Source organism: Drosophila arizonae, chromosome 4 (genome assembly GCF_054131065.1).
Source record: "Drosophila arizonae isolate 15081-1271.41 chromosome 4, UAZ_ARI_1.0, whole genome shotgun sequence".
Classification (NCBI taxonomy): Eukaryota; Metazoa; Arthropoda; class Insecta; order Diptera; family Drosophilidae; genus Drosophila; species Drosophila arizonae.
Genome location: NC_142924.1, coordinates 3,383,708 through 3,400,972, shown reverse-complemented (window position 1 = coordinate 3,400,972; position 17,265 = coordinate 3,383,708). Strand labels below are relative to the sequence as shown.

The window sequence follows — 17,265 nt, the reverse complement described above, 5'->3', positions numbered from 1 at the left end:
TTTTTTTTTGTTATCTTTATATATAAATGCCTTGTTGCCTGCCTGATCACATTTATATATCTGTGTTTGTTCGTATTTAAATGCAAACATAAAATTTATGTCAAATGTCTGTTTGACACGAAATATTTAAGCCAAATGCGCGCCAGACAGCGCAAATACAATATTTAATACAATAATAAAACAAGTAAGAAAGCTCTAGTCGAGACTGCTCGACTACGAGATCCCCTGAACCCTTGGAGCAATAGATATTTCAATAATTTTTCGCGTCTTTCAGCTTACACAAGAAACACGCACACACACACACAGGCACGTACGCACACACAGGCATACATACACACACACGCATACAGACACACATACACACACACACACACGCATACACACACAAACGCATACACACACACACATACACACACACATACACGCACAAGCACCCACGCATAAACACGCATGGGCTGCAGTGTGCGCTTACTATGAGAACTTAATTGTTTAATAACTTTTTTTGTGGACGTACGATCTTCATTAAACTTTCAGATTATGATAATAACATAGATATGCATGTAATTGCCAAAGCACAAGTCTCTAGTATTTGAAATACGCTTTTTACAAAAGTGAGGGTGAGGGGGTGAATTTAAGGGTGGGGGGTAAATTTTAACAAAAACCGAAATTGTATAAATTGCATATAAGTATACATTAAAAATTTGGAGACTCTAGCAATAAAGGTGTAGAAGATATAATTTTATAACTGGTTTTCGATAAGGTTTTTTATCGATAAAAAAAGATCGGGATGAGTTATCGAATTTTAATGATAAACTTGATATGCGCGCTGTAATTACGGACATTTTAAAAAAAATTTGAAGTCTCTAGCTCTTATATCTTCTGAAATCGACGCGTTCATACATACGGACAGACGGACAGACGGACAGACGGACAGACAGACGGACAGGGCCAAATCAACTCAGCTCGTCACCCTGATCAAGAATATATATACTTTGTGGGGTCTGCCACGCCTCCTTCTCCCTGTTACATACATTTCAACAAAACCATTATACCCTGATTTCCCATTGAAAATGGGTTCAGGGTATAAAAAGGCAGGTAAATAAAAATGGACTTGACAAAAAAACATGAAGGAAATGCGGCACGCCGACGAGGAACTGCAATCTATTCGTGAATATAAATAATGATACAGCGCCGCGTGGCATGCTTAATAATTTATTGTAATTTGTGGAAAGCAATGAGTAGAAAAAAAAACCTTTGTGAGCAAATATTGTCTTCCAGCTGTCAAGCTGCACTTAAAATACCCTATGCGGCAGGTTAATGTATGGTGGAGAAGTTGCGTTATATGAAATATATTGGTAAATTGAATATAGAGCAAAGCTTGTCTATGAGAACTGAAAAAGTTTGAGAGCTATATAATCGAGATATTTTGGTTAGAGATCATATAAGTTAGAGCGCATTCATTTGATGTCCATTGGTTAGATCTAATTTTATTCAACTGTGTAACGCTTAAATCTTAATTTAGAAGCGAAAAAACTTTGGATTAACAAATATTAAGAGAACTGATCTAGATAACTTATAAAAATCGAGCTGTGCCTCTCTCATACCATACAGCTTTATAATCCATATTAGAAATTTTATAATCATCAGCCTATATAAAATTTTGTATATAATTTACTTAACATGTTTTTTACAGGATATCTGCAAGTCGATTTCTAACGTATTTTGTTTTGTCATTTGCTAGTTAATCTTGTTGCTGCAATATAATTAACTTAAACATGTGTATAATGTTTATAGTTATGTCTGTTGAATAAAAGCATGGGGCTTGTCCCCATATTAAAACTAAATTGAAAAAAAAAAGAAAAAAGAACGAAAAATTTTTTCCCCCAAAATGTTAGTCAGTGTCATTTAGTTGTTTCTCTGCTCGTTATTGTTATTTTAACTACGCGACTTGTCTGCTTTTAAGGGGTTGCTCTCTACTATTTACCATATATATACATAGATATATATATAAATAAATATATATGTATATATAAATTTGTTTCAATGTTTTTTTGGGGCTGTAATTGTTTGATGTAATTAAGGCTGAGCAAATAAACGGCTTCCGTTGATTTCTTTCAACGCAAATAGTTAATTGCTAGCCATAGGCAACGCCAAAGTCATTTCGACAATGCAGCTTGAATGGCTCTAGCTGTTGTTATTTTAGTTATTTGTTGGCTTTATGTTATTATTGTTGTTGCATTTGTTTTTGTTGTTGGGGTTGCTGCAGCAAAACAAATCAACAAATAAAATCAAACGAAAATCAATTAGGCACATGTTGCATTAGAGGCAAATTAAAGAAAGCTTTTGTCGAATAAATCAAATTAGAAGGTTTAGCAGATACAGGTATTAAGTGTCGCATTATGGGATCAATATATTGATGAGAATATTAATGGGAGTTCTCTTAATTATCATTGTGAAATATTTGTCTTTTTGGGTCACTTCAATTGCAAATATATTTACTTAAATTTCAGTTTCATAGGGTATCTCTAGTTGCACCATTTGCCTTTTATATTTTTGCTTTACTTTGTGTGCATTTTGTGTTCGCTTTTATTTATTTTTTGACTTTGGCATCGACTGCGTATAAAAACTAAAAGACCAAATAAATGCAAACTTAAACTATAAAATAAACATTAAACAAGCTAGAAATGCTTTTATGGCCGCCAAGACGACGGCATCATCGCTACGATGATGCAGCAGCAGCAGCGAGAGCAGAAAAGCGGCAACAGGATGAATATGTGGCTGTGCTGGAGGAAGAGTAGCTGAAGGATAGATATAATCGGAGAGTGGGGAAGCTTTAGTCAGGGGGCCTCGACTTGCTGTATTTACAATAGGAATATTTTGTTGCAAGCATTAAAAGACAAGCCCCAAAAGCGGCCGCACAGGCAGCAAGTGCAGCTGCAACATGCAACATACAAACAAGCACAGACATACATACACACATACACATAGACTGGTGTACAGCTTTTTATACTTTAATGAAGACGGCGTGCAATAAAATTTAATTAAATATAATTCAGCAACAAAGTCAGTTTTATAGCTGCGACTGCAGATGGGGCAGCATTAGAAGTTGAAGAAACTGGCAAATGCCTGACGCTGTAAAAGTTTAATTGTCCAAAGGGGCCGTATGCGGGATAGCCGGGCAAAAAGTGGGCGGAGCCATTGCCTGCAGGTGCATAATTACAATAAAATATTTGCTCCATTTTGATGTGCAAGAGCACTTAAAGAACAACACTTTGTTGTGGCATGACATTTGCCAGCTGAAGCGAACCAAATGCGCAGTTTCGTACCCGGAATTGGAGCTTAGGGCTTACAATGAATGGAAATGAGTGTTAGTTGAATGAATTGGCGAATGGAATAAGAAATGAATTAAAGTAGTTTATCAAGTAGTATTTACGAATGGGTTTTTCGAAACAGGAATGCAATTGAATTAGTTCCCATAATGGATAAGTTGAATTAAGAATAAGTGAACTAGGGGTTGAATTTCTGTTTGAAAATGGTTTAGTTGAAAATATATATGCATAGTCGATTAGTTAAATAAGGATTAGTTGGGAGGGTATTAGAAACCAGCTTCAAAGCGGATTAGTGGAATACAGAACAGCTAAATTTAATATGATGTGATATGAGCATAAGAGATATATAAATCGAATGTTAGAGGCAATGAGTTCAGACCCCAACAACAAACATTTTATGTTTTGCCGTCCCGATTGCATTAATAGCTCAATATCTAAGACAAATCATGCATACAGTCGCATAAATATGTATATGAATATATGTAGACGAAATTTATCTATATTTCTATCTCTGTATATCTGTGTGTAGATCTATGTATATATAAGTCCCGCATGTTTTGCCCTTAATTAGATGCGGCGTCATCAGTTGCGGACGATTGCCTTGAAATGGGAATTTATTTTAATATTGCTGCGCAATTTATTTTAATTGGAATAATTTTATTTGTCTTTATGTTTATTCATTATGCGGACTAATGAATTTTGTACCAATACCAACAACAACAGCATGCGTTACATGCGTTATCTATGTAGACATACACAAACACACATACACACACACACACTCATACTGACACAATCAGACAGACACCCTTCGAGAGGGAGTGCTATTAGTGGGCCTTGGTTAGGTTCGTGAATCCTGTGACTGGGTGCCTGGCTTTTGAATAATTAACGAGGGTGTCACTCAGCCCTTAGTTGTATGTTTCTGTGTGTGTGTGTGTGTGTGTACGTATGTGCGTGCTTGGGTGTATGTGTGCGTCTGTGAGTGTGCATGCTCATAATATTATTATATGTTATTTACCAAGAAAATGCTTAGTCAGCCTTATACAAATGTCTATGAATGTTCAAAATATAATTATAATAATAATTGAATTAGATTTATTGATTATTTGTATAGGGCAACAACAACAACAACAACTGGTAGAAGAACACATAACGCACAACTTGCTGCACACGCACAACAAGCCACAACAACAACAACTACAACAACCACAACAACAACAACTTGCTTCATGAATAAATCCATTTACGAAGGGTAGTTGAGAGTCAAATAATAGCGTCAAAGAAACACAAGTCAAACTATACCACAAAGTGGGGTCGATACATTTGACGAGCAGATACCCTAGAAGCTGTACAATAAAAGGGAATTAGTGGGGATGATGATTTAGATGAAGAGGAATCTAGGAGTAGGCAAAAGAAATGTGAAGTTCGAAACTATAAAAAAATTGAAGTACATGTATACAAAATATATAGGAAATATTTTAATAAAAAGTTTATAAATATGAGAAAACAAAAATAATATCAATATATAAAATTCAATTCTTTGTATTATTAAATTTGATTATTGTATTTCTCATAATATTTGTAGTTTAATTATTTCTCTACAAGTTCCTCTTCGACTTACAGGGTATACAAATTAATAAACTTATCAGACGGTACCCCGTCAAACTGATGACGAAAGTCAACTAAACAAATTAAGTATAGTCTGTTGTTGTTGCTGTTGTTATTGTGGCTGTGTCCAATGCTGTTGTTGTTGTTGTTGCTGTTGCTGTGCTGCAAGTGCGTCAAAAGCAAAAGGGCAGCCCTCGAGCCAAAAAACTGAGAGCTATTCAAAAGGAAAACTCAAACTAAAACTTCAGACGATGGCGTCATATACTGCTGCTGCTACACACAGTTTCATTCACACACCAACTACACACACACACACTAAATACTATGCACACACACAAGCACAGAGTGAGAGAGAGAAAGCAGTCGCTAAATTTTGCGCGCGCTTTTCTTAAGGCGAAACATCTTCGCCGACTTTCTGTTCGAGACTTCGACTGCGATTGCGTCTGTAAAGAAGTGTATGGGAACGCAGTGCAGGTCCATGGCGGAGGAGGGGGCGAGGGCGAGGTCGTGGCCGAGGACTGGAGGCGGGAGAGAATCATGCTGAAATTGAGACCGAGACCGAGACCGAGACGCAGACCGAGACTGCATTTTGCTTGGGTCGACCTCGAAGATGATTGCGCGCTGCATTACATTGGAGGGCGACTTGCAGCTGTTTTTGCTGTGCGCCTGGCACTGGCGCAGTCTTTGCATTCAACTGCATTTTTGTGGCTGTAGAAAAAGTGCAGCAGCCGCACGCGAAATGCAGCGAGCACGCATCAAAAACGATGCAAAAAAAAAAAATGTTCCTTTGGATTTTCGCGTGGGATTTAATAAAAGTTGGGGGCAGGTTGCTATTTGTCTGCCTTTCGAGTTTCGGCTCGCATCGATTTTATCAGCTGCTTTGGCTGCGCTTTTGTTCTCCTTCAGCGTTGTGTTTTCTTTTTCTGTTTCGGGGCTAAAGCTGCCCTTCAACGTGTGAAAAAGTTTTGTCAGATGCTGCTGCTGCACGCACAGTTTTCTTTTTATCGTTTGTGCTTTGTTATTGTTGGGGTAAACAATTTCATTTTGTTTTAGTTGAATTATTATATTTGTAAAAGTTTTGCTTATGAATAATGGCTGAGCGAAGTGCGTGTGTGTGTGTGTGGGTGAATGCACTTGCTAAGAAGTTCATTTAAGGTTAAGTCTTGGCTGTGCTACAGATAAAAATAAATATATGAATAAATACACATAAGAAATATATATAAAATATTTTCACGCTTAAAATTAAATTGTTGAAAAACTCGAACATTTTATTACTTTCAACGAAATCGGCTTACTCTATCATAAAATCGACTTCGACTACTAAAGAACAGGAATTTCTGCATACATAACTTGTTCATTTATTTAACTTAGGTCTTAGCTGCGACTTAATATGTAAATGAGTTTACATATTCAATTTTTATTCGTATAGTAGATTAGTTGACTAAGTTAAATAAATATATTTAAATTCCATACTATATATGCATTCCTTTTTAGTCTTTGGCAAAACAAAGTTTTTTTCTATGCTGCTTCCTAAACATTATTTTAACCCTTTTTAACCCTTCTTTTTGCTTTCAGTGTTTGGGTTCGTATTTTTTTATCGTGTTGTGCTCAGTGTTAGTGTCTGAAGTGAAGGTGAAATGTAAAGGTATAGGTAAATGCATATAAGGAATATTTTCTCGGAAGCAGAGCAACTTTTTGTCAGCGTTACAAGGTAAGTAATTTGAAGTTTGTTTTAAGATTTATAAATATAATATTCATATAAAATACATTTTGAAAATTTCATTGATTTTTATTGCTTATTATTCACTGATGATAAATTCTTATATATCTCACTTAAAATATATAAATGTATAGAGCTTTATCTGAACTAATGCAGAGATAACTATGTATCATCTAGTCAAACTCAAAGATTAATCAGAATATGTAAAATTTTTCTACAACTGCCTTCTTCCTTAGCTTCCTCTACACATCTATCCATAGCTCCTTCTTGCCATATGCGACCTTTTAGAGCTCGAAGACTTCAAAAAGATAGAGCTCAGCAATTAAATATGTGGGCATTCAAGTATCTTGAATGTATAGCTTACATTTGAGTTAACTACCCCCAGTTAGCAAAGAACCATATGAAGATATAAATGACATACTTCAATTTCATCATTTCATTTGCTATAGCCCATGCCCGGCTGCTACCCTGATTTGTTATCAGTTTGCAACAATTGGTGTGCCAACTGTGGCATGTTGATTGGGTTCCTGTTGCAGGGTAAAACAAAGCGGGTTGACTCGACTTGCTGCATTATTAAGGCACGCACTTTGCGCTCTGCTGATGAGATATGGAATACATTTAAATTATAAATATATGTAAATACTTTTGTCTGTCTGAGTGTGTGTGCGTGTGTGTGTGTGTGTAAGTCGGTGGCAAGCAACATGAAGTGACGCCCCCCTTGTTGTTGATTGTGACGCATATCGCAGATCTCTCAGCCATCTGCATGCAAGTTGTGTGATTATATATATATAGCATTGTCTGAATTACTATATATATATATATATGTATATTATATATTTTGATATATTTAAAAGCCCTTCGAGTGCCTTTGGTGGCGGTTTTGCTGCTGTCCCCGTTTAAGGGTTGTCAACTTTCTGCTACAACTGTAACTGAGCCAAATGCTTTGGCTTATTTGAGATTTACGATTTGCATATTTCATCTATACATATGTATGTGTGTGTGTATATTTATGTGTGTATGCAAGTACACTTATACCATTTTTTTTTCGTTTCATTCACTTTACCACGCCCCCCTTTTGACGTGCAATCGCTGCCTCCCAAACACCCAATTAGTTGTGTTGTAGCCAGCGCGAAATGAGAATTACAAATTACAAATTGCATCCACATACACATAGATTATAGATTTCTTAGAGTTTTGGTGTATAATCATGTACCGGATATGAATTAATTTTTCTGTTGCTCGCTCTGTCGCTCTGCCTCTGCTTCTGCTTCTTCTGCTTCAGCTACTTCTTTTCTCACTTTTTGTTTTTCATTTGTTTTTGTTGTTGTGTTTTTCCATATTTCTCGCGCATTTTGCATTTGCTGCCAACTCATTTGACTTTGCATTCATGTCGTATACCCTGACGGCAAGTTTATTGAGTTTTTTATTGAAAATGTTTCGTTTAATGTAAAGGTAGATAATTGCGTAGGGCATACTTTTGTGCATGATTGTAAGTGTATGTCAAGTTGTTTTGGCTTAGAGAAGAAGTTTTTCCCAACTAATTGGGTGATTATGATTTATAATTGTAATAGCAGACTTTAAAAATTTTTTAGCTCTAAAATATCATTTGATAAATGCCAAAAAATTATATTTTTTAAATCTAAATAATACAATTTGTTGCTATATATAAAATATATAAAAACAAAGTGAGCTATTATATTTTTATAAAGTAATTTGTATAATTAGATATCATATTATTTCAATTTAAAAATAATTTAAAGCATTTTAGGCATAGTGTATTTTGGAATTCGTTTTACTTTCTCTTCACTTTACATCGCTTGTTCTTCTTTGCTTTGGTCGTTTGTCGTAATTTGTTATTAGTTTTCTTTGCTCTAGAGTTTCTTTCACTATTTTTTTTCTCCTTTTTTTTGAATTTAGTTGGGTTCGCTGGGTCTGCTGTGCCTGGGGTCTCTGTGGCTGTGCTTTCCATTGAAATCATTTACATATTGCAAAAGTGAATTGTAGATTACACACTCACACACACACATACATATATCTAAATGTATATACATACACGTATATAAATATATATATATTATATGGGTGGAGGCAGTGAGAATGGGCGGGGCAGTCAGCTGACTTGTGCGCTGCATTATTTGCTTTGGCAATTACTATCGACCTGGCCAACGATTTGTTATTATTGTTGCAAGAGTGTTGTACGTGTTGTTGCTATAAGCTGTTGTTGTTGTTATTGTTGTTGTTTTGGCGCCAGTGTTCATTAATTTACGCTTGGTAGCGAACTGTGTTGGCAGCCAGGCCCTTTTGAATGCGCCCCTTTTGCATAATTGGGCGCCGCACAAATTTTCGTCAGCTCAAGTTGCATTTCGACTGCAATTTTCGCGTCAAAATAGCTGTTAAGTGGCCAGGCGTCAATTAAAGCTGCTTTCCATGTGTGTATGTGTGTGTGTGTGTGCCAAGTACATCTGTGTGTGTGTGTGTTCAAAGATGTAAAAATATTGCTGCATAGTTATGGGCGCACAATGTGCACTCGCGCACATCCTGCGTATACGCAATGCGAAGTTTCAGTGCGTCTAAATATATATGTGTGTGTGCGTGTCCCTATATACTCCAGACAGACGACTACATTCTACATTCTACATTTTACGGCTTGAGCTCCTCTGCCTCCCTCCGGTGCCGCTCGTTGAAATCTGAATAAAATTTTTAACGCTGCGCGCCTGCCAAAAACCGAGCTAACGGTGCCCACAACAGCAACGCAGCAGCAGCGCCTAAGCCTAGGCGCAGAGATAAATGCATTTTCCTAACATACGAAATATATATATATATCTATATCCAGATATGTATATACATATATAATATATGGTATGTCTGTGTCTGCGTGCAGTTATAGAGAAAACGCGTTGCTAACGGCGACCGCAACAGACACACGGCTCGATATGGTTAGGTAGGCCCCAGCCACGCCACCCTCTCTGTGTTTCCCCCCTCTCCTGTGCTGCGTCTGCGTCTGCTTTGGCGTCTGTGCGTGTATGATTGCATTTGTGGGTGTGTGTGTGTGTGTGTGTGAGTGTTTGCATATTAGGTGCAAGCCGTGCGGCATATGCAGCTCGAGTCTCTGTTGCTCCAGCAAAGGAGCAGAGAGCCCTATGTAGGCTGGGCGATAGCTGTTGGTCATGTTCAAATAGTCGACGCACACACACACATACATACGCACGCACACACTCTCATGCGTGGCAGTTGCCAATAACAGGCGCAACGTTACATTCGTTGAGCTTTTTTCCTTTGACCATGACGGGGCCCTACAGCTAAATCCATATACTCACACAGAGATGGAGGCCCGCCCGTATGTGTATTTGTTGTGCATGAGTTCTGGGTGCATCTCATCTCTTTAGGCAACCGACGGCCAGCCAGACGCATTCATTTGTAAAGCTACAGCACATGCCAAGCAAGAGGCATGGAGTGAGAGACGTGGACAGGGAGTAGAGTGAGAGGGAGAGAGCGTTTGGTTGGTAACTGGAGGAAGCAGAAATGCGTTGTCCTGCTGTGCCGCCTTTTTATGCACCTTTCGACCAAAAAGTGTTAATGAAACACAAAACTCACAGACGACGATGACGACGACGATATCTCGCTGTTGCACACTTCAAAGAAAATTTAATGGAGCCTGGCACACGTTTGTAAAGCTAATAGATACAAATAAATAAACAGCATAAGCTGAGTTCAAGATAAAAGTGACATTCAGCTAGAACGAGTTTAAGGTAGATGATACTATATGGTATATATAATATGCTTAAATCTCTATATTAATGTATATGTGTGATATATGCAAGTTAAGTATTATATTTTTATATTCAATTAACCGTAAACTCATGTCTCTGTATCTAAATTTTATAAGCCAACAATAATAATATTTTGAAGATCATAAATTATTATTATGAATTCATATGTTATATGTATTTTTATTTTATTTTTAATTTTTATTTTAGTTATTATATATATTTTTAATTTTAATTTTATTTATTATATAAATTTTTATTTTTCTATAATTTTTATATCAAGCTAAAATTATATCTCATTGCTTACATACTTAATAAAACACGAGTTTTACTGTTATCTGTTTTCCTCAAGTTTAATACCAGACTTTATAGCTCATACATATTTATATGCTCTCAATCTCAATATTATCCCGTCTGAGTTAAAAAAGTATCTCAACTGCAACCATTGTAATTGCTTTTTTTTCTCATTTTATTATTAATTTCGCTTTTTTTCTCTTTCTGTTCAAGCTCAAAACGTGGGCTGTAAAATTTTGTAATTTCCCCGCTTAAAATGTTATTATTGGCACTTTTGCTTTGTCTGTGTTGCTGAAGTCAGGCAGGATATATGCCGTTCCCGCTGCCATATAATTTCATTAGTATTTATATTTCTAAATATAGCATCAGGCGTCAGTTTTTTGTCATTTTTGTTGTATTTCTTTATTCTTTTTTTCCTACATTTTTTTTTTTCATTTTTTTTAGAGACAAGGAAAACGTTGCGCTGTTCATATTTCTTCTTGGCCTATACACAGCCTGGCAGTTATTGCTTTTCTACGAGTCGCTTTCTCACCCCCTCTCTAACTTACTCGCCGTCTCTTTCTCTTATTCACTGTTGGTGTGTGTGTGTGCAACATTCCAGTGCCATTCCGTTTGCAGTCCCGGCCCGACATCCATTGGCAAAACGCGGCATAGAAATCGAATTAGATTTTTCCGATTGAATTTTCTACATTTTTAATTGCTTTCGACATTTCAACTTGTCGACGTACCGGCCATTGGACCCTCAAATACCCCTCTCCCACTCACACTGACACACACACGAACAAAACTGAGCCATGCATTTCGAAGCTCCTGCTACCTAGTTCATCGCTTTGAATTGTTGCTGGCTTTTTAGCCAATTTGTGACGTTGCTGACATTTATGGCCATATATATTTGCCATGGCCACGGCCTGCCCGACTGCCGTTCGTTATTCATTCGAATATTAAATGTAAGTAAGTAAATCAAATATGTGCTCAGTGCCTAATTTACTTTAGTTTAGCTGCATTTTTGCCAGCTGGCAGAGATGATGTCAGCCATAATTCACAGATTGAGTCAGCGCAATAGTATAAATAAATATTTATATATAAATATATATACACTACCCAAAGAGAGCGGGTGAGTGTGTGAGAGAAAGAGAGAGACGGAGAGAGGTGTGAAAAAGTCGTAAACTTTATTTTTGTATAGCTAAAAATACTTTTGTTAACTCTTAATCAAGCTGGTAGCAAATGAATTGAATTTGATTGTGAAAATCAATTGAGCTGATGTTAAAAGTGGAAAAATAAATTGCGCGCTTCGCTAGAGTTTAATAACAGCAAGTTGGGAAGTTGTCTGGCAAGAAAAGAGGGAATGATGAGTATATGATGAGTATATATTGTAATAGATTTAGTCCAGGAGAAACACCCATCTCTCAATCCTCGCTCTTGTTATTAAATGAAACTAGTTTTCAAAATAAATCCGCTTTCATAGCTATTATCTGAATAGCTTTTGAAATTTATGTTTTACTTTGCGTTTATTGCCATAAATAAAATTTATTATAATTAAAATTTATTAATTCGTATAAGCTTTGATTTTCATACAGTATCAGTGTAGCTGCCACATTTTGTGGCACACACACTTAATTAACGTTGTGCTGCATTCATTCATTCAATCTTCATCTACATACATGCACCAGCTGCTGTATCTTTAACTTCAAGCAGGCCGACATAATAAATAGTCAGATGCGCTTGCCAAAAGAGTTGCCCAGGCATTAAAAATAAATTACAGAAACACTACAGCAGCAGCAACAACAGCAACTACTACAACAGCAACAAACAAAATAAAGTAAATAAATAATTGCAGCAGCAAATGGGAAATGAAATCGAAAGATATTTATCTAAAAATAATAAAGCTGCGTCGCTGCCATCTGCAACTGTCTGCAGACGGAGTCGAAGCCAGCTGCCTTAATTTGTAAATCATCGTATACATATAAATATAAATATGTATATGTATCCATATGTATATATAATTTTGCTTTAATAACAAAATCGGCTTTTGGCTTTTCCACTTTTCCACTTTTCTTAGTTTTATTATACTCATTCACGAAAGTGAATCAGTATATTGGTTTTGTGCAATGTCCGTCTTGCTGTCCGTCCGTCTGTCCGTCTGTCCGTCTGTCCGTCCGTCCGTCTGTCCGTCTGTCCGTCTGTCCGTATGAACGCAATCTATTTCGGCGCTATTGAAGCTAGAGACTTGAAATTTGGAACACATACTCGTGTATATCTCCGATTTATAAAGTGTTAAAATTTTCCCGATCCGCTCACTAGGGGCGTGGCAAATCGGAAAATGCATTTTCCGATATACCAGAAATCATGTTTGTTGAAGAGCTAGAAAGCTGAAACTTGGTATGTAGGTCCGCGTTGACCACCCAAGATTACGAGCTATGGCGGATATATCTACGCCCATTGGGGGCGTGGCAAATCGGATAAAACTGTATCTCCTAAAGTTGTAAACCTAGAATGCTGAAATTTTGCACGTCAGCTAATGGTATGATTCTATAAAGTCTGAAGATAAATTATAAGTCTACGCCCGTTGGGGGCGTGGCAAATCGGACATGAAGATATGGTGATTTTTTAAATTCTCCTATATTTTGGACACTATTGATGGCAGAGACCTCAAATTTTGTACATATACTCGGACTGATCACCCAAGACCAAAAAGTTTTGTCGGATATATGTCCGCCCACAGGGGGCGTGGCAAACCGCAAAAGTTTATATCTCCTAAAGTATAATAGCTAGAAGCTTCAAATTTGGATAGTTGAGTTACTGGTAGCCTCCTCTATTGATTCCCCAAAAATAATTTTTACGCCTCTTTAGGGGCGTGGCATATCGAAAAATACCCTGTAATTTTCACATTTTTTTAGGGTAAGCATTCAAACTTTGCAGTTAGGGTAACGTTATCTCTTTCTAAAAACTGACCAAAAATGAGGTGTCTACGCCCAGTTGGGGCGTGGCAAATCGGAAAAACCTGTATATTCTACAGTATTAGAACGAAACTTAACTACTAAATTGTTGATGGGATGTGAATGAGTATTCCGCAGTCGGTAACGCCCGACTGCAACGTTCTTACTTGTTTTTTTATTGCCTCTGCCAGCAGCATCGTCCGCATTTGTTTGTAATTTACTTTTATGCTTTACTTAATTGCATTTAGATGCATTTTATAAATTACAGCACATGTGGCACATGAAAAATGTATGTGCCCCAAACCTCTTGGCCTGCGTCGGCCCCACTCCCACTCCCACTCTCCACACATCAAAACGAAGTTGAAGTAAACATAAAAAAATATTTTTTTTTTTTTTTTCGTTTTTTGTATTTTGCTGTTTACATCAATTCGTTTGCCGACGCTGCACTTATGCATTTTATTATTATAAAATGAAAAAGGAAAACAATCTTTGTATCTTTTCTAATGTATCTTTTCTAATGGCAGGCAAATGAAGCGTCCAAAAGCGGCTTTGGAAGCAAGAAAAAAAAAAAAAAAAAAAAAAAAAGCTACAAAAATTCAATTAAATATTACAACAATTTCCGCAGCTCTCTCGCTCTAGCTTATATTTATACGCTGCACCCATTGAAAGTGTGGTAAATCGGGTAGATTATTGCAGACCAAATGAGGCGTGGAGAAAGTCAGGCTGATCAGCTCGTTAATATTATTATATTATTTTTAATATTCATTATATTATTTATTTATAATATAATTTTTTTTTTTTTTTTTTTTTTTTTACAACTAATAAGATTGGTATATAAATTCATCTAGGATATACGTATATAGTGAGAGAGTGCAGGGTATCTCTTAGTCAATTTGTTCGACTGTACGGCTCCTACTCTTGTTTCTTTTTATGATGCCTCCGCAGGTCTGGATTTCTAGCATTAATTACGCCAAATGTAACTTGCTCCAGCTGTAGCTGTAGATGTATCTATATATCTGTACATGTATATGTAGCTCTTCATCTGTATCTGTGCAACATGCTGCATAATATTAGTTTTTGTTGTACGCTAGTTCTAAGAAGGCCACAGCCAACATCCAACAGGCAGTATAATAACCATATAATGAAGCAAATAAATGAGCAAGAACAACAAATATGTTCTGTTTCTGTGTGTGTATATATGTATATGTATCTGCATCTCTGGAAGATAGAGTGCTACACTCTCCTACAACCGAAACAATTAGCCTACTTTAGTTTCATGCCTGACAAGTGGAAATAAAATTAAATACAATATGAAAAGCAGAAACAACAACAGCAACAAAAAGTGGAAATAAAACGTGGTATTTAGATAAATGCAAGATATATTCGGATGTATCTGTATCTTTAACTACACACACATTTAAGTATGTATGAGTGTATGTGTACTTTTCGTATTTGTTTAAATGAAGCCACAATGACAACAACAACAACAAAAGCAACACTCGAATTTAATTACAGTTTTTTTTTTTTTTGTTGCCATCGTCATATCTTTTTATCTGATGCGTCGCATTTGTATCTGTATCTGCGTATCTGTTGCTCAAGTAGTTTTTTTTAGTTATTATTGTTATTATTTTTCCATTTCTACAGACGTGCAGCGACGTCTACGTTGAGATATTGAAATTTATCGCCGCTATTTTGTAGAAAATGCTCCGTAATAATTGTCAGCACCGCGCGCCGTCTGCCCCTCCTCTCTTCTCCCGCCCCTACAGCAATTGCTCTGTTTGTTTACCGCTGCAGTCAGCGCCGTAGAGTTCAATAGTTAGATATACATACAAACCGCTTTTCGTTTTGTTTTTTTTCTACGAATTTATCTCTCACTCATACACACTCACACACACACAGACACACATATAAGTATCGCGTAATATTGTTTTTTCCTTTTTTGTATTTTTGTTTTATCTTTGGCAAAGCATCTTATTATAATTTTAATTACATGCTGTTATGAGGAAATGTTAATTGCTTCCGTTTTGACGAAATGTACCTATTATATATGCCAATAGCTATAGACCTGTATTCGATAGATAACCAGCGGCGCACTTATATAAATTATTGCCTAGCTGTAAAAAGGTACAGTTGCGTCTTATTTTTAATTAGGTTTTCTGGCTACTTTTGATTTTCGTGTACCTTTTTATGTATTTTGTGAATAGCATAAATTTGTCATTTATGCCACAATAACTAAGAGTAAAGTAAGGCTTTAGCTTCCATATTTTGAATATTTTTATCAATATTTTTAATTTGTAATTTTGTTATTTAATGATACATATTTTATATTTGTAAATTTTTTATTTAATTATACACATTTTATATTTATAGATTTTTAAAGTAAAAAGTTGATTGGAATTATATTTATTTTATTATTTAGACTTGGACTATTATACATAAATTTTTCTACTGAGAGCCCTCATATAAAAGTAATGGTTCCTTTTTTTTTTTTTTTTTTTGCCTTCTCTTTGTCTATTCTCATGCCTTTTCACTAGTGAATTCTTTTTATTATAGTAAAGTAATAAATTACAAAAGTGTATATGCTATAAATGAAAGTTAGGGATAGGTATCATATAATATATTTGTGTGTGTGTGTTAGTGTAGGTGTAATAAAAATATTTGTGCACATACAACTTTTTCAAAAGACATTCTTTTTCTACTAGCTGTGGCTGTTGTTCTTGTTCTTGTTGTTTGTTGTATTTGCGGCCATAAAACTCATTGGGGGCATTAGCACGCCATTGTTGATGATGTTCCTGTTGTTGTTGTGCAAAATCTAAACATCTGTCCCGCTCCAGCCACGCCCTTAATCAACTAAGTAAGCATATAAAAATGCGCTCGTAAAAGCGTCAAATGCAACTTGCAACTGCCGCTTGCAACAATGTTGCCTGCCAAACTCTACGAATATATAATAAAAAAAAAAAAAAAAAAAAAAAAAAAATAACAACAACAACAAATAACCGCCACAATTAACTTGAGGCAATGATTTCTTTTTTCGCTGCTTGTTTTTATGTGCTGCATGCTGCTTGTGGCGCCACCAAGCACGCAGAAGAAGAAGAATAAAGAGGCAGAGATGAAAGAGGAACGCGAGCAGTCGAATGGCCGATTTTATTGATTGCCATTTCATTTTCATGTCGCATATCATTAGAATTAATCATTAAAATGTAATAATAATGCGCCATAAGTGCTTGCAACATTGTGTGGCACTAGCAGAACAAAACGCTTGCAACTGCCTCATTTTACGATTGCTGCTGCAATTGCTGTTGCTCCTGCTGCTGCAATGTTGTTGCTAGCCCAATGTTGCCCTGCAACATGTGCTGCTGCTGCTGCTGCTGCTGTTGCTGCTGCTGCTTGCTGCTCGCTGCTTGCAACGTTTTTATGGCAGCGTGTGCAGTTTTTACAGCTGGCTGCAGCCTTAGCCCATTTGCAACAGCGCCAGCTTTTTTTATATTAAAAGTAATAAAAGTTAAAATGGCAGCCCACCTCTGGGCAGCAGGGAGGGGTGCAGGGAGCGTGGCAAGAAGTGGGGCCAAGGGAGAGGCGCACAATTTATGGTCTTAAAACTAATTTAACTT

At 36.3% G+C, this 17,265-nt stretch overlaps 1 protein-coding gene and 2 long non-coding RNA genes across 6 annotated transcripts in view; 2 read left to right on the top strand and 1 right to left on the bottom strand.

Annotated features, from left to right (window-relative positions):
* The window catches only part of LOC149268987 (uncharacterized), a 41,653-nt gene extending 35,012 nt beyond the window's left edge, over window positions 1-6,641 (top strand). The window contains exon 3 of the long non-coding RNA XR_016269865.1: window positions 6,513-6,641. This is a non-coding gene — a long non-coding RNA (uncharacterized LOC149268987). The remainder of the gene's footprint in view (window positions 1-6,512) is intronic.
* bab1 (bric a brac 1) overlaps window positions 1-17,265 on the bottom strand; it is an 80,266-nt gene that overhangs the window by 39,344 nt on the left and 23,657 nt on the right. The window lies entirely within an intron of this gene.
* Window positions 10,955-12,229, top strand: LOC149268986 (uncharacterized). Its single transcript, XR_016269862.1, has 3 exons — window positions 10,955-11,665; window positions 11,717-11,832; window positions 11,902-12,229. It is a non-coding gene; the product is annotated as an uncharacterized LOC149268986 (long non-coding RNA).